Source organism: Hipposideros armiger, unplaced genomic scaffold (assembly GCF_001890085.2).
Source record: "Hipposideros armiger isolate ML-2016 unplaced genomic scaffold, ASM189008v1 scaffold_2, whole genome shotgun sequence".
Taxonomy (NCBI): Eukaryota; Metazoa; Chordata; class Mammalia; order Chiroptera; family Hipposideridae; genus Hipposideros; species Hipposideros armiger.
Genome location: NW_017731352.1, coordinates 9,058,707 through 9,071,838, shown reverse-complemented (window position 1 = coordinate 9,071,838; position 13,132 = coordinate 9,058,707). Strand labels below are relative to the sequence as shown.

At 43.9% G+C, this 13,132-nt stretch overlaps 1 long non-coding RNA gene across 1 annotated transcript in view; it reads right to left on the bottom strand.

Annotated features, from left to right (window-relative positions):
• Window positions 1-311: 311 nt before the first annotated feature.
• Window positions 312-13,132, bottom strand: part of LOC109379216 (uncharacterized) — a 28,829-nt gene continuing 16,008 nt past the window's right edge. Inside the window, exons 3-4 of the long non-coding RNA XR_002123153.1 lie at window positions 2,388-3,149; window positions 312-724 (exon numbers count right to left, since the gene is read on the bottom strand). This is a non-coding gene — a long non-coding RNA (uncharacterized LOC109379216). The remainder of the gene's footprint in view (window positions 725-2,387; window positions 3,150-13,132) is intronic.

The window sequence follows — 13,132 nt, the reverse complement described above, 5'->3', positions numbered from 1 at the left end:
TTGGGGAAAGGGAACAGTGTGGGGGAATTGGGGAAGGAGAACAGCCAAGTTGTTGTCCTTCAATCTTAGTTGTGGAGGGCGCAGCTAGCTCAGTTCCAAGTCCATTTGCCATCCGGCCCCCCGTGGGCAGCTCAGGGCAACTCAATTCAAGGTGCCTTGTTCAATTTTAGTTGTGGGTGGGCATAGCCCATCATTTCGTGTGGGAGTCGAACCAGCAATCTTGTTGTTAGGAGCATGTGCTCTCACCAGCTGAGCGATCCTGCCACCTGTTGGCAGCTCAGCTCAGGTGCAGCTCACTGGCCCATGTGGGAATTGAACCGGCGATCCCGTTGCTCAGAGCTCACACTTTTAACCAACTGAATCACTCGGCTGGCCCAGGAGTACTTTAGCTTTACATGGCAGCAAAATCCAACAATGGTGGCTTAAACATGTCTGATTTTGTTTTCATGTAAAAGAAGTCAGGAAGTAGGTACCCAAGGCAGGTTCAACACAAATTGATCAGGGACCTGTTTCCTTACAGCCCGTGAGTGCTCCATGATCTCAGTTGTGACCTTTGTCCTTGTGATCCAAGGTGGCTTCTGGAGCTCCAGGTAGCCACATTCCAGGCCCCTGTGGGAGGGAGGGCGTGAAGAGATGCCTGTTCTCTTTAAAAGCATATTCTGAAAGCTGCACACAGCACCTCCACTTACAGCTCATTGGCAACATTTCAATCTCAGTGCCACATCTAGATGTCAAAAACAAACAAACAAACAAACAACAAACAAACAAACAAAGGTTAGGGAGTTTTAACTGGCCAGTAATAAGCCTGGATAAAAATTAGCATTTTCGTTATAAGGAAAGGATGGGGAAATGGATACCTTATTGGCAACCAGCAATCTCTGACACAGGGTGTGTGTGGTAAGCTGAAGAATGGGCCCCCATGTAGCAAAATGACACTGGAGATGTGATTAAGGATCTTGAGATAGGGAAGTTATCCTGGATTAGCCAGGTGGACTGCAGATGTAATCACAAGCACCCTTATAAGAGAAAGCTGAGGGAGATGTGACTATAGAAGGAGGAGACATGGTGATGAAAACAAGAGGCTGCAGTTATGCGCGGAAGGGGCCAGGAGCCAAGCGGTGAGGGCAGCCTCCGGAAGTTAGACAAGGGAGCAAACGGATTCTGTCCAGCAGCCTCCAGAAGGACCAGCCCTTCCAAGACCTTGGCTTTAACCCCGTGCTTCTAGACTTCTGGGTTTCAGAACAGTAAAAGAATAAATTTGTGGGGTTTTTTTAGTCATCAATTTGTGTTAATTTGTTATAGCAATCATAGCGACTAATAAAGAGTGAGAGTCAGCAGAAACAAAAAAACAAATATAGCCCCCCCAAAAGAATTCAGATGTTGTTACACTCAGATTCTGAACATTTGAAAGAAAATCTAAAGATAATGTGAAGGTAAAAAATGTTCACTTTAAAAATGTACATGGAGGGCCGGCCGAGTGGTGCGTTGGTTAAGAGCTGGCTTGGGACGCCAGAGGACCCCGGTTCAGATCCCACATATGAGGGCCAGTGACACTGCCCTCTACAGCTAAGACGCTGAACAACAGCTCAACCTGGAGCTCAGATGCTGTGAGTCGCAGGCGATGGCGTAGGCTGCAGCCCCTGCTGCAGTGGGTTGCCATGGGCTACCGTGTGTAGACAGCAGCCAACGTGAGCAGCCAGCAGCCACAGTGAGCGGCCGTCCAGAAGCCGGCGACTGATCTGTCTCGCCCGGGAAGAGCGCAATGATGGTGCCAACTTGGGCCAGTGAAGCAACGTCCTCTACAACTAGACTGAAGAACAAAACGACAGCAACTTGTCTGTTCTCCTTCCCCCAATTCCCCAATAAAAATCTTTAAAAATAAATGTACATGGAAGAGACTATCAAAAATGACTTGGAAATCACAAAACAGAATCCACTTTCAGAAATGAAAAATTATAACTTTGATACTAATAACACCATAAATGGGCTAACCTGAAGATTAGAAACAGCTGAAAAGAGAATTGGTAAACTAGAGAAAAGAGCTAAAGAAATTATCCAAGATACTGAACAAAGACATAGGGAGATGAAAACACTGACCCACCAATTAAACAATATGGGAGATAAATTAGCAAATAGAGGACAGACAACATTTGAAGTGATCATGGATAATAATTTCCCAAATATGATGAAAGCCATGAATCCACAGCTACAGGAAGGGCAACATATATATCAAGTAAGTGCTCAGTTAATGTAGGGAGCACATTATAATTACTTTTATTTCTGGATATACCCTCCCTCTGGTCACTGTGTGCAATCAAGTTCATTGATTATCACATGTCAGTGTGTAATTTACTCATTTTCACCTCCGCCTCCCCAGTGCATCTCACCTTTTCTACCTGAATCTTGACCCTTTTCCTTCCACTCCCACCTCACATATATAAACGTGAGCAGTGTCCAGGCTTGTCTGACAGAGCATTTAAAAGCACGTAGATGAATGCCAAGAAATAAATCCTAAGCATGAAAAGCCATAATCTTCTGTGTGTTAAGGCCCAACAGAGGGCTCCATCCACACAGGACATTGAACTCCGATGAAATAAAATCAAGAGACATCCTTCTGGGAAAATTTGGATGCTGATGGGGTCTGAATGGCTTGTGGAAAAGGCCACAAAAACTGGGGTTCCCAAAGAATAATGAATGCACATTTGGTTAGGGCATTTTGACAAACCCTGCTGGAACCCTGGCAGTTAAAGTCTCAAGCTGAAAGTGTTGGTTTTCATTGTGCCTTCAGGACTGGAGAGAAATAAGTACGAAGTCTTCCTCTTCCCCCATTTTCTTCTTTTTTTAGCTCCAGTACAGCGCAGGCCAACTGCATTTGGCTCAGGAATGAAGCATTTTGCAGCATGTTTTGGAGTGCTTCCAGAGTTGCAGTTGATTTCCAGAGTTGCAGTTGGTTTCCTTGGCTGGAAACAGATGGAATACCTTGCTACCTTCACTTTCCTCCAAATTCCTGACTCCCAGCAAACACAATCCACGGCGTGATGCTTAATGTGGTTCTTCTGTTCATTGCTGCCAGCTCCCAACTCTTCCTCAGATTTTTGTATTCCTTGGCTGCTGTTATTGTATCATGTAATGGGCTGATGTGTGTCCCCCTAAAAAGATATATTGAATCTGTATTAGGGTTCTCCAGTGAAACAGGACTAATAGGACATGCAGAGATATACAGAAAGAGATTTATTATGAGGGATTGGCTCACATGATTATGGAGGCTGAGAAGTCCCACAATCTGCAGCCGGCAAGCTGGAGGCCCAGGAAGGCCTGTGGTATTGTTCCAGTCCCAACCTGAAGGCCTAAGAACCAGGGGAGCCAATGGCGTAAGTCCTGGTCAGAGTCTGAAGGCCCAAGTACCAGGAACACTGATATCCAAGGACAGGAGAAGATGGATGTCCCAGCTCAAGCAGAGAGTACTTTAGGGAGCAGGGCAGCTACAATGCAAATTTCTATCCTCACAGAAAGTCCCTTCTTGTAGGTCTGGAGTGGGCCCAAGAGTCTGCATTTTTAACCCTGTGGTTCAATAGGACACCTGCAAAGTCAGGAATTATAGGATAAACTTACTGTTAAATAGTATGTTAGTTACTAAAGGGGTTTTGGTACTAATTCCAACATGGGGAGGGAGGTTTCCCCCACACCACCACGCAATGCTCTGGACACCAGCTGTGTGTCCTAACAATTCAACTCAATCCTGACAGTGTCTATCCAGAGACAGCTTCAGATCTCACAGGTTAAGGGGTCCATCCTACAACCCCCCACTGCTCCCATGCCCCACACTGCCCACTTCAGATGCCAGTTCCAAGACCAGGTTATTACCTGTACTTCTGACTGGCTGGCTATAGATCAGAGGTCCCCATGACCTCTTCCTTGGGTTCAATCAGTTTGCTAGAGTGGTTCACAACAGAACTCAGAAAACCCACTTAATCACTAGATCACTGGTTTATTATAAAAGAATATAAGTCAGGAACAGCCAGATAGAAGAAATGCACAGGGGGGCTGGCCAAGTGGCGCGTTGGTTAAGAGCTGGCTTGGGATGCCAGCTCTGAGCAGCAGGGCACTGGTTCAGACCCCACATGCGGACCAGTGACACTGCCCTCTACAGCTAAGATGGTGAACAACTGCTCAACCTGGAGCTGGGCTGCCGTGAGTTACCAGCGACAGTGTAGGCTGCAGTGGGGCTGGCCGGCAGCTGGCGTGAGCCTCCGTCAGCTGCCAAGAGCCATTGTGAGCAGCCATCCAATGGCCGGTGAGCGACTGCCTCACCCGGGAAGAGCGCAATGATAATACCAACATGGGCCAGCGAAGCAACGTCCTCCACGGCTAGATTGAAGAACAAAAGAACAGCAACTTGTCTGTTCCCCTTCCCCAATTCCCCAATAAAATTTAAAAAAAAAAAGAAAGAAATGCACAGGGGAAGGTATGGGGGAAGGGTGTGGATTGAATTCCCTAGAAGCAGATCCTGAGACGTGGCTTCAGGCGCACGTGGTTGACTGAGGGAGTGCTCCTCCAGAAACAAACAAACAAATGGAGGTAGGGAAACACGGTGGGGAGGGGGAAAGAAAGAGCAAGAACATTGCCTGAGATAAAACCTACCTTGGCCTGATGCATAGTGGGTGGACTCTGGAGCAGTGCTTTCCAATAGAAGTTACTGCCATGATGGGAATGTTCTATATAATTGGCACTGTCCAGTACAGCTATTACTAACTACATGTGGCCATCAATCATTTGAAATATGGCCAGCATAACCAATGAACTGAATTTTAAATTTCAATAGTGACGTATGGCTAATGACTACCATATCGGACGATGCAGTTCTGGAGTAGAAACCTCAAAACAGAATTGAGGTGAGGGGGCAGGTTTTTTTACGGCTCATCGGCTGGGAGCCACCCTCACCTTGGAGGGGCAGGCAAGGCTGTTAAGACATTCATTCACACAGTGATGGTGTGTGTGTGTGTGTGTGTGTGTGTGTATGGCCAGGTAAAGGGAATGGGCTGCACCACAGCGCCCACTGCAGGTTAGTTCTCACCTGAGTGAGAACTATTTTCATCCCACCTCATAGATTTCTCCAAGAACTGAATTGTGACCATGAAACAACCTGAAGCCAGCAACTGGCCATGTACTTCATACAGCAGAACAGCCTTCCTAACCCCCAGAGCTGTTGGTTCCTCTCCCACCCCAGTCTCAAATCTTCACTGGTAATTCTTCTACTGGTTTGCTGGTCTCAAGAGGAAGGCTATGATCTTTCACATAAGTACGCAGAGGGAATTTTTCTGTAGACTTCCGATTATTAGCTGTTTCAGCCATAGAAAGGAAATCTATTTGATTTTACAGTATCTCCTGCAATCTTTGAGATGGCTAGCCCAACAGCTCTAGAGAAAGAAGAAAAAACAAAAGCAACTTTGCCCTTTCTACACTGAAGTGTCACAGATACGAAGTTATAAATGAGGAAACACGGTTCATGTTTTATTTATGCCTATTACACATGATTTATGGTGTTGAAAAATGCATCCAGCCTAATTTATTCAGGAATTAACTTTGGGAGAGATTAATTTTGAATCTATGGCTCCTTCCTAAAGTATATCATCTCTATTCATAATCTTGGCTTGCAGACAGAGATGCTAGTCAGTGAAAAAAAAAAAGAAAGAAAAACAAAACCGTAAACAAAACCAAAAATTTCCAAAAGGAAATATTTTAAGTCCTTAAAATGAGGATAACAAGGTGTTTTTAAAATTAGGATAACTCTGGAGTTCACTAATATAGCCAGAACTTAGAATTAATCTTAACTGTTCTTTCCACTGACTTTGGATATTCAGTAGAGAGTTTTATATAAAAAGATGTAAAACAGAAGAAAATAAAAAAATAGGACTTTGCACATATCAAATATTTAATAATAATAAATTAGCAGCTCTGAAATATTTAGCTAGCATAACACTTATATCACCTATGTCACATCTTTATAGACTACCAAGCAAATGTGTGTGTGTGTGTGTGTGTGTGTGTGTGTGTGTGTGTGTTGGGAGAGGAAAGGATGGGAAGGATGGGAAGATAGCTGTGTCAAAAAACTCAAAAGGAAGCACAAAATATAGCTTTGAGCCCCTTGACAGTCAAGGAAAAAGGAGAACAATAGATCTCATGCCTAATACAAGAAAGTGACTTTGCCAAGAGGAACTAATTTTGTTTTTGTTTCAGACCGTTGTCTTTATTATTTTTTTAAAGAAAGCTATCTTTATTTGTAAAAACAAACAAATAAATAATATGATAGATGACGTCTTTTCTTTTTTTTCTTGGATCCCAGCCATGGGTATTGCCTTGCCGCCTGGCCCTGGCTGACACTGTGTTTGTGGCCCCGGGTCCTGAGGAGGCTGTTCAGAGCTTATCATACCTGCCTCTTCCTGTTTAAGCCTCAGGCCAGTCAGAGTGCCAGCAGGTGGGCAGAGAAGGAGACAAAGTGAGTGGCCCCCATCCATCCTTCCCATGGCAGATGATGCCCTCTCTCCACAGCTATTATGGTTTCATAACTCTTCTTTCCTGAGCCGTCTGGCACTGTCGCCACCCCAGCAGCCAGCCAGTGCCCAGAATTCCAGGCCATCTCTGGTGATGGATAAGGGTACCACAGGAGAGTGACAGGGGAGTGGGTACCAGATAGGTCTCCCTTACACATGGGGTCTGGTTTGGTAGTTTCTACTTGGAAAAAAAAAATGCTGGGGCATTCTACCTGACTATATATCTTACTGGACAAAAACAGTATAATATTAAGTCGTCATCCCCTAGATCAGCAGTTCTCAACCTTCCTAATGCCGCGGCCCCTTAATACAGTTCCTCATGTTGTGGTGACCCCCAACCATAAAATTATTTTCGTTGCTACTCTATAACTGTAATTGTGCTACTGTTATGAATCGTAATGTAAGTATCTTTTTGTTTTTTGATGGTCTTAGGCGACCCCTGTGAAAGGGTCGTTCGATCCCCAAAGGGGTCGTGACCCACAGGTTCAGAACCGCTGCCCTAGATTATCTGGCCAAATGAGTGATTCCGGCTTGCTTCTAGACTGTCCTTGAAAGTTGCATGATTTAGTTCTGAAAGGGAGAACAAATCTTGCTCCTCTGCCAGCACTGCACAAAAAGCAACGCAGGAAGCTTGGTGAACTGCACAAATCTCTACTAGGTACTTTTCTACCACGTATGGGGGAATTACTGCCCCTTGAAACCTATCACAGACAGAGAAGAAGGAGGTCATAACACAGAGTTTTGAAGGACCCCACTCAGAAATGTGGAAAGCGCAGCTTTAAAGGCACCATTTCGGGAGATCAGGATTTGAAATTGTGTTGCTTTATCTTGGCGTTTTTCTTTTCACAAGTTTTTCCTTAGGCCTTGCCATGGAGTTCTTTTTCTGTCTTCCTTTCGCTCCCCAGTGTACATATGAAAGTTTGCAAATGCTTCATGCTGGAAGGGTTGAGAAAAACTGAATAAATTCAATATGCCCAACTTCATAGTCACTGGCTCCACATGCACTTGCTTGCTGTGAAGAGGAAAGCATGTAAGAAAATACACTGCCCCTGAAGGAATGAATCCGTCTCAAGTATAATTGCTCATTTTTAACCATCCCTTGTGTCTTACCAGAGCAGATTACTAAAGAGGCTGGCCCTGTGGCACGAAGCGCTCTCAGCCACAGCTCTTTGCAACGGGCCCATTTCTAGCCCTCCATTCTGGGCACACCAGCAATGGCTCACCACTGCCAGCTCTCTGGGTCTCTTCTGAATTCCCTTATATTCCTTGAGGTTCTCACAAGGCTCGTGGTCTCCTGGCAGCCGAAACAAAAACTGAAAGAAATCCACCTAGCTCTGCAAATGGCATGCAAGGAGCCATTTCCAGTCATGTGGCTACTGGAATCACTGAACTCAGAACCCTGAGCTAATGGTCTTGGAGAACTTGGGACCAAACTCTAGGTCCAGAAGGGAAGAGCAGATTCAGTCTCCAGCCCAAAGCCCCTTCTATTTCCTGCGGAGAAATGAGGAAGCAACAACTCATCTCAGATTTTCTGGAGCAATCCTGTTTCGAGCATTCTTTTTTTTTTTTTTAGCTGAGCCATCCTGCCACCTGTTGGCAGTTCAGTTTGGGCCGGGAATCAAACCGGCGACCCTGTTGCTCAGAGCTTGCACTCTTTTTTTTTTTTTAAAGATTTTTATTGGGGAATTTGGGGAGGGGAACAGCGCTGGGGAATTGGGGGAAGGGGAACAGACAAGTTGCTGTTGTTTTGTTCTTCAGTCTAGTTGTGGAGGACGTTGCTTCACTGGCCCAAGTTGGCACCATCATTGCGCTCTTCCCAGGCGAGGCAGATCAGTTGCCGGCTTCTGGATGGCCGCTCACTGCAGCTGCTGGCCGCTCACGCTGGCTGCTGGCTACACACGGTAGCCCATGGCAACCCACTGCAGCAGGGGCTGCAGCCTACGCCATTGCCAGCGACTCATGGCAGCCCAGCTCCAGGTTGAGCTGTTGTTCAGCGTCTTAGCTGTAGAGGGCAGTGTCACTGGCCCTCATATGTGGGATCCGAACCGGGGCCCTCTGGCATCCCAAGCCAGGTCTTAACCAACGCACCACTTGGCTGGCCCTCGAGCATTCTTATTCTGTGGTCTATACACGTTCTTCTGTCTATGTTAGAGCATGTGCTCTAACTATGGCCAGGGTTGAGGAGGTGCAGAGGTTGGGAAAGATGTAGGCCTAAGAGCTAACAGAAATTGGGGTTGGAGAACTGTTCACATTGTTTCTGGGGAGGCAATGGCAACTATTAGGGCAATGTGTAATGAAGAAGGGCCGCGGACTAGGACAGCAGTTGCGACTGGTCTACCTGTTCAGCCCATTCTCAATCTCATCAATGAAATCTCAGAAATCAGAGCCCTGGTGAGTGGAGGAGGAAGGAGAATGGCAGGATGAGGAGCTGGGAGCACTAGTGGGGGCTGAAGCCTCGGGTAGCAATGCTTTGGGGTGATGCACAGGCAGAGGCTTTCTGGATGGCCCTAGGGACCTGGGATAGAGGAAAAGAGGGAAGGGGAGACTCAGCAAAAGGGAAGACTGGGACAAGCTTTGCCTATTCCCCTGTCTTGCTTAAGCCAACCTTAATCACTGGGATTTAGCTTCTGAATAATGAACCAAAACTCTTCCCAGGAATAAATGATGACCTCAGATATTGATACCAGCAATGTGACAATTTACTAGGGCGAAAGATCAGTTCTTAACCTTTTTACTGGCATGTGTGTCAGCAGATGAAAGGATAGCACTCTGGTGTCACCCAAAAGGGTTTGACGATCCAGCCCCAGTCTGTCTTTCTCAGTTCATCTCTTTCCACCTTCCCATCAACCCTTGGTCTTGTCCCTCCAGTCTCTTCCCTGTTCCCAGGCACACCTGCACTTACACAGCGGTGCTGAGAGGGCTGCTTCTCACTGCCCAGTATGGGTCCTTCTCTCTCTACTCTCTGGAAATTTCTTATTATCTATTCTTTATGTTCCCTATCAAGTTCCTTCTATCATGATTTTTCTAGCTCCCCAGACAAAATTAATCCTACCCTTCTCTGAACTTCCATTTTATGCTGCTATAGCATATGCATGATTATAATTATTTCTTCATTGGTATTGCTTGCTAGATCATGCATGCTTTCAGCAGGGAAACCAAAGTTAAATTGAGTTGCCTTGTCCTGCATTAAACTAAATGAGTGGTCTGAGATATGCAAATACTCTGTCAGTATTTGGTAGGTGTTTATAAAAGAGGGAAAGAGAACGGAGATAGAGAAGCTGGCATACATATATACACATACGTATACAGATATACAGAATTACTGACTATTTACCATGTATGTGCTAAGCAATTTTATTGGGTTGTTGGAAAAGTCATGACGCATTTTTGCAATGAAAACCATAGAAAAAATACGTCATGACTTTTCCAACAACCCGATACCTGGATGCTTTTATTTAATTCTCACAAAGGCCTCTAAGGCAGTAATAGTACTGCTTCTATTTTAGAGGTGAAGAAACAGAAACGATTAAGGATTTAAGTAATTTGACCAAGGTCACATAGCTAGTAATTGAGCATAAATTCAAATTCAGATAGTCTGACTCCAGAGCCCAAGACTTCATTTGTTATTGTTAATTACCTCCCTTTATCACACCTGTAATGTACAGCTGTCATTTTCTTAGGTGCCTGCCTCCTGCTTGAGAAGCTGAAAAATCCAGCCATTGTCACAGCCCTCCTTATAGGTAGGGTGCAGGCACATGACCCAGGCTTAAATAAACAGATGCACCTGCTAGTGACTTTGAATTTGGAGCTGGTGATACAACAAGGCAGAGACAGTGGAAAATCCAGAGGTACCAAGGTGATGGTAGCATGAGCAGTACCACCCAAAGTTCAGGGTCTGCGTCTGCTGGACAACCGGCAGCATCCATTATTTGGTGGCGGGGCAGCGGTGTTGGTTTCCTCACTAGAGGGGTTAGGTGCTATGTTTTTGGCTGGGTTCCACCTGCTGTCCAACTTTCTTTCTCTGGATTTCTTTTCGAGCCTGGTCTCAATCATGTTGAGCTATCCAATAGCTCAACAACAAATTTTTTTTTTCACTTTATCAGCCAGATTTAGTTTCTGTTGCTTGCAGCTAACATCCCTGACTGGTATAATATTGAAACTCATTATCTTGAATATAGGTTGACCTCCACATATATCATTCCTACCTGAAAGAGAAAACCCAGAATTTTATAAAAGTTCAATAGAGTGGAGGATGAAGGTGGCAGATTGTGTATCACTGGGAACAATTTCTAGCTCGTCTATCTGACTACCTATTTATGATTCATATTGCTATTTGCATGAATGATTATAAAACTTTGCAGTATGTTATTACAAAACTAGTGTCCAGAAATGGATTTTTACCTCCCAAGTGTAATTTGATTTCCAAGCCTGATTCTGGGCTTAAAAATTTTTGTAATGAATTTGGCTTTTATTTTACTAAATACTTTATTAAATCTTTCCTGCTCATTATGGGCAAAATGCCTTCCCAAAATTGTAGTATTTCAAAAACTAAGATCACAGAGGAAGTTGAATTGCTGAATTATTTAATATAATCTGACTCATTTGACCCTTAACTTCTGAAATGGAAGACGATATGATAGCTTACATAAAGGTTATTGATAAATTCCAAGATGAAATCCACTTTGAAGAGAATGAAATGTGGTTAGGGGAGTAACCAATCCCTGTGGCCTAAGGCAAGGAGGGAGCTGAGTTTACAGTTTGACAAAAGGGTTATAATTACAAGGCATCTCTGAACTTCTGGAAGAAGCTACTGCTTCCGATGGCCAAGTGGTCCACGAGATGTCAGATATTAGGCAGGAATAAACCTTACAGAGGCCAGGGATTTGACCTTGGTAAGTCTAGACATGCTAACATGATTATCATTACTCCAATCAGATTACAAAGTAAACACACACTCTACAAAGCAAAGAATCTCATGGGGTTGTTATTTAGAAAACAATGAAAGGCTGCTTTTTGCCTACTGAGGCTACAACTGGAAGGAGTGGGATGGTTTGCAGCATGAGAAATTTTGGTTAGATCAATGGCTCTGGATCAGGAATGATTTGGAAATGACGGTGGGGGTGGGTGGGTGGGTGGAGGAAGGGTATAATTGGCATCTCCTGGTTGGAGGCCAGAGATGCTGCTAAGCATCCTACAATGCACAGGACAACCCCCCACAACAAAGAATTATCTGGCATCCAAAACACTAATAGTGCCGAGGTTGAGAAACCCTGGGTTAGACGTAAGGAAGAAATAATCTGAAGTTATATAAGTATTGGAATGGGTTTACAACTCCAGGGCTATTGTGAGATGAGTGAAGGACTTGTCTCAGGGTGCAAAATTTAAGAGTGCCAATAACTTCAGTAATCAAGATAAGTAATATTTTAAAATATCAAAATAAATGTAAAAAGACCCTGATGAGCAATATATTAAAATTTTAAATAAAGACAGAGATGGGATTTAAGTAGGAGAAGTTAAAATATAATTTATATTGATTACTAAGGTTTTGGGCACCAACTCTGCCCTTAAATTTTGTGCCCCAGGCAAGTGCCTCAATCCCCTCACCTTAGCCCTGGCCTGTCAGATATCAAGGCTATGGAACCAATTTAACTAAAAGATGATTTGATTTGATTATTACTAAACTGGGGGTAGTTAAGGCTAGTAAAAGTATTGAGAAGGTTTTTTCTAGCTCTAGAATTTTATATTTCTATAACAATGTTAAGTAAGAAGGCAACCCCCACCATAAGTCGCATAGAATTTCCCTAATATAGATTTTTAACTTCTCTGATTTATAGCCTGGCTTTGACTGCCAATATCATCTGCATTGTGAAGGATAATGTATGGATGGCATCCCAAAAAAATATGTGGCATTAATAGTGGTCTTTCACAGCATTCTTTTAGTGTAACTCACATTTCCAGAAAAATAACCACTGTCTGACTTTCCCATTTTACTTAGCAAGTAAATTATTCCTCCTCATCCTCTCCCCTCCCCAGTCACACTTCATCTCAAAAATAACTTACTATTCTTTTCTGGGCTCTATTGAGATTGACATTATTCTACATTACTTGCCCCTTTTGCCTCCCAAAATGCCATAAATGGAATTTTTGGAAATTTTAAATATTTGTCTTCGTAACAGCCTTGGGGAAATAGTCTGTCTATATGTAATTAAGTTTATGTATCTGGGATATCAAGCACTTTCAACATAATGCTGACCCCCTCAGGAATGTCAGATGAAAGTTTCAAAAATAATTTGCTATCCTGGGCAGGGCAAGATAGACAGTTATAAAAAATTACAGTAGTATTACTAATTAGGAGAAATGTGGTCTTGGATGCATATCAGAACAAATGCTCTAACCATTGTAGATTGCCTTCCATTAATTTCCCTGGTTTCTGTCTATGTGTGGCTAGCCTGTTAAGAGTTCCTCATTCAGCAAATGTGCTGGTGCATAAAGTAACTGGATACAGGACCCAGCACTTCCCCACATCCTGTCACTTAATCTAACTGACATATGTGCAATTCCTTTTGATCTATGCTAACTAT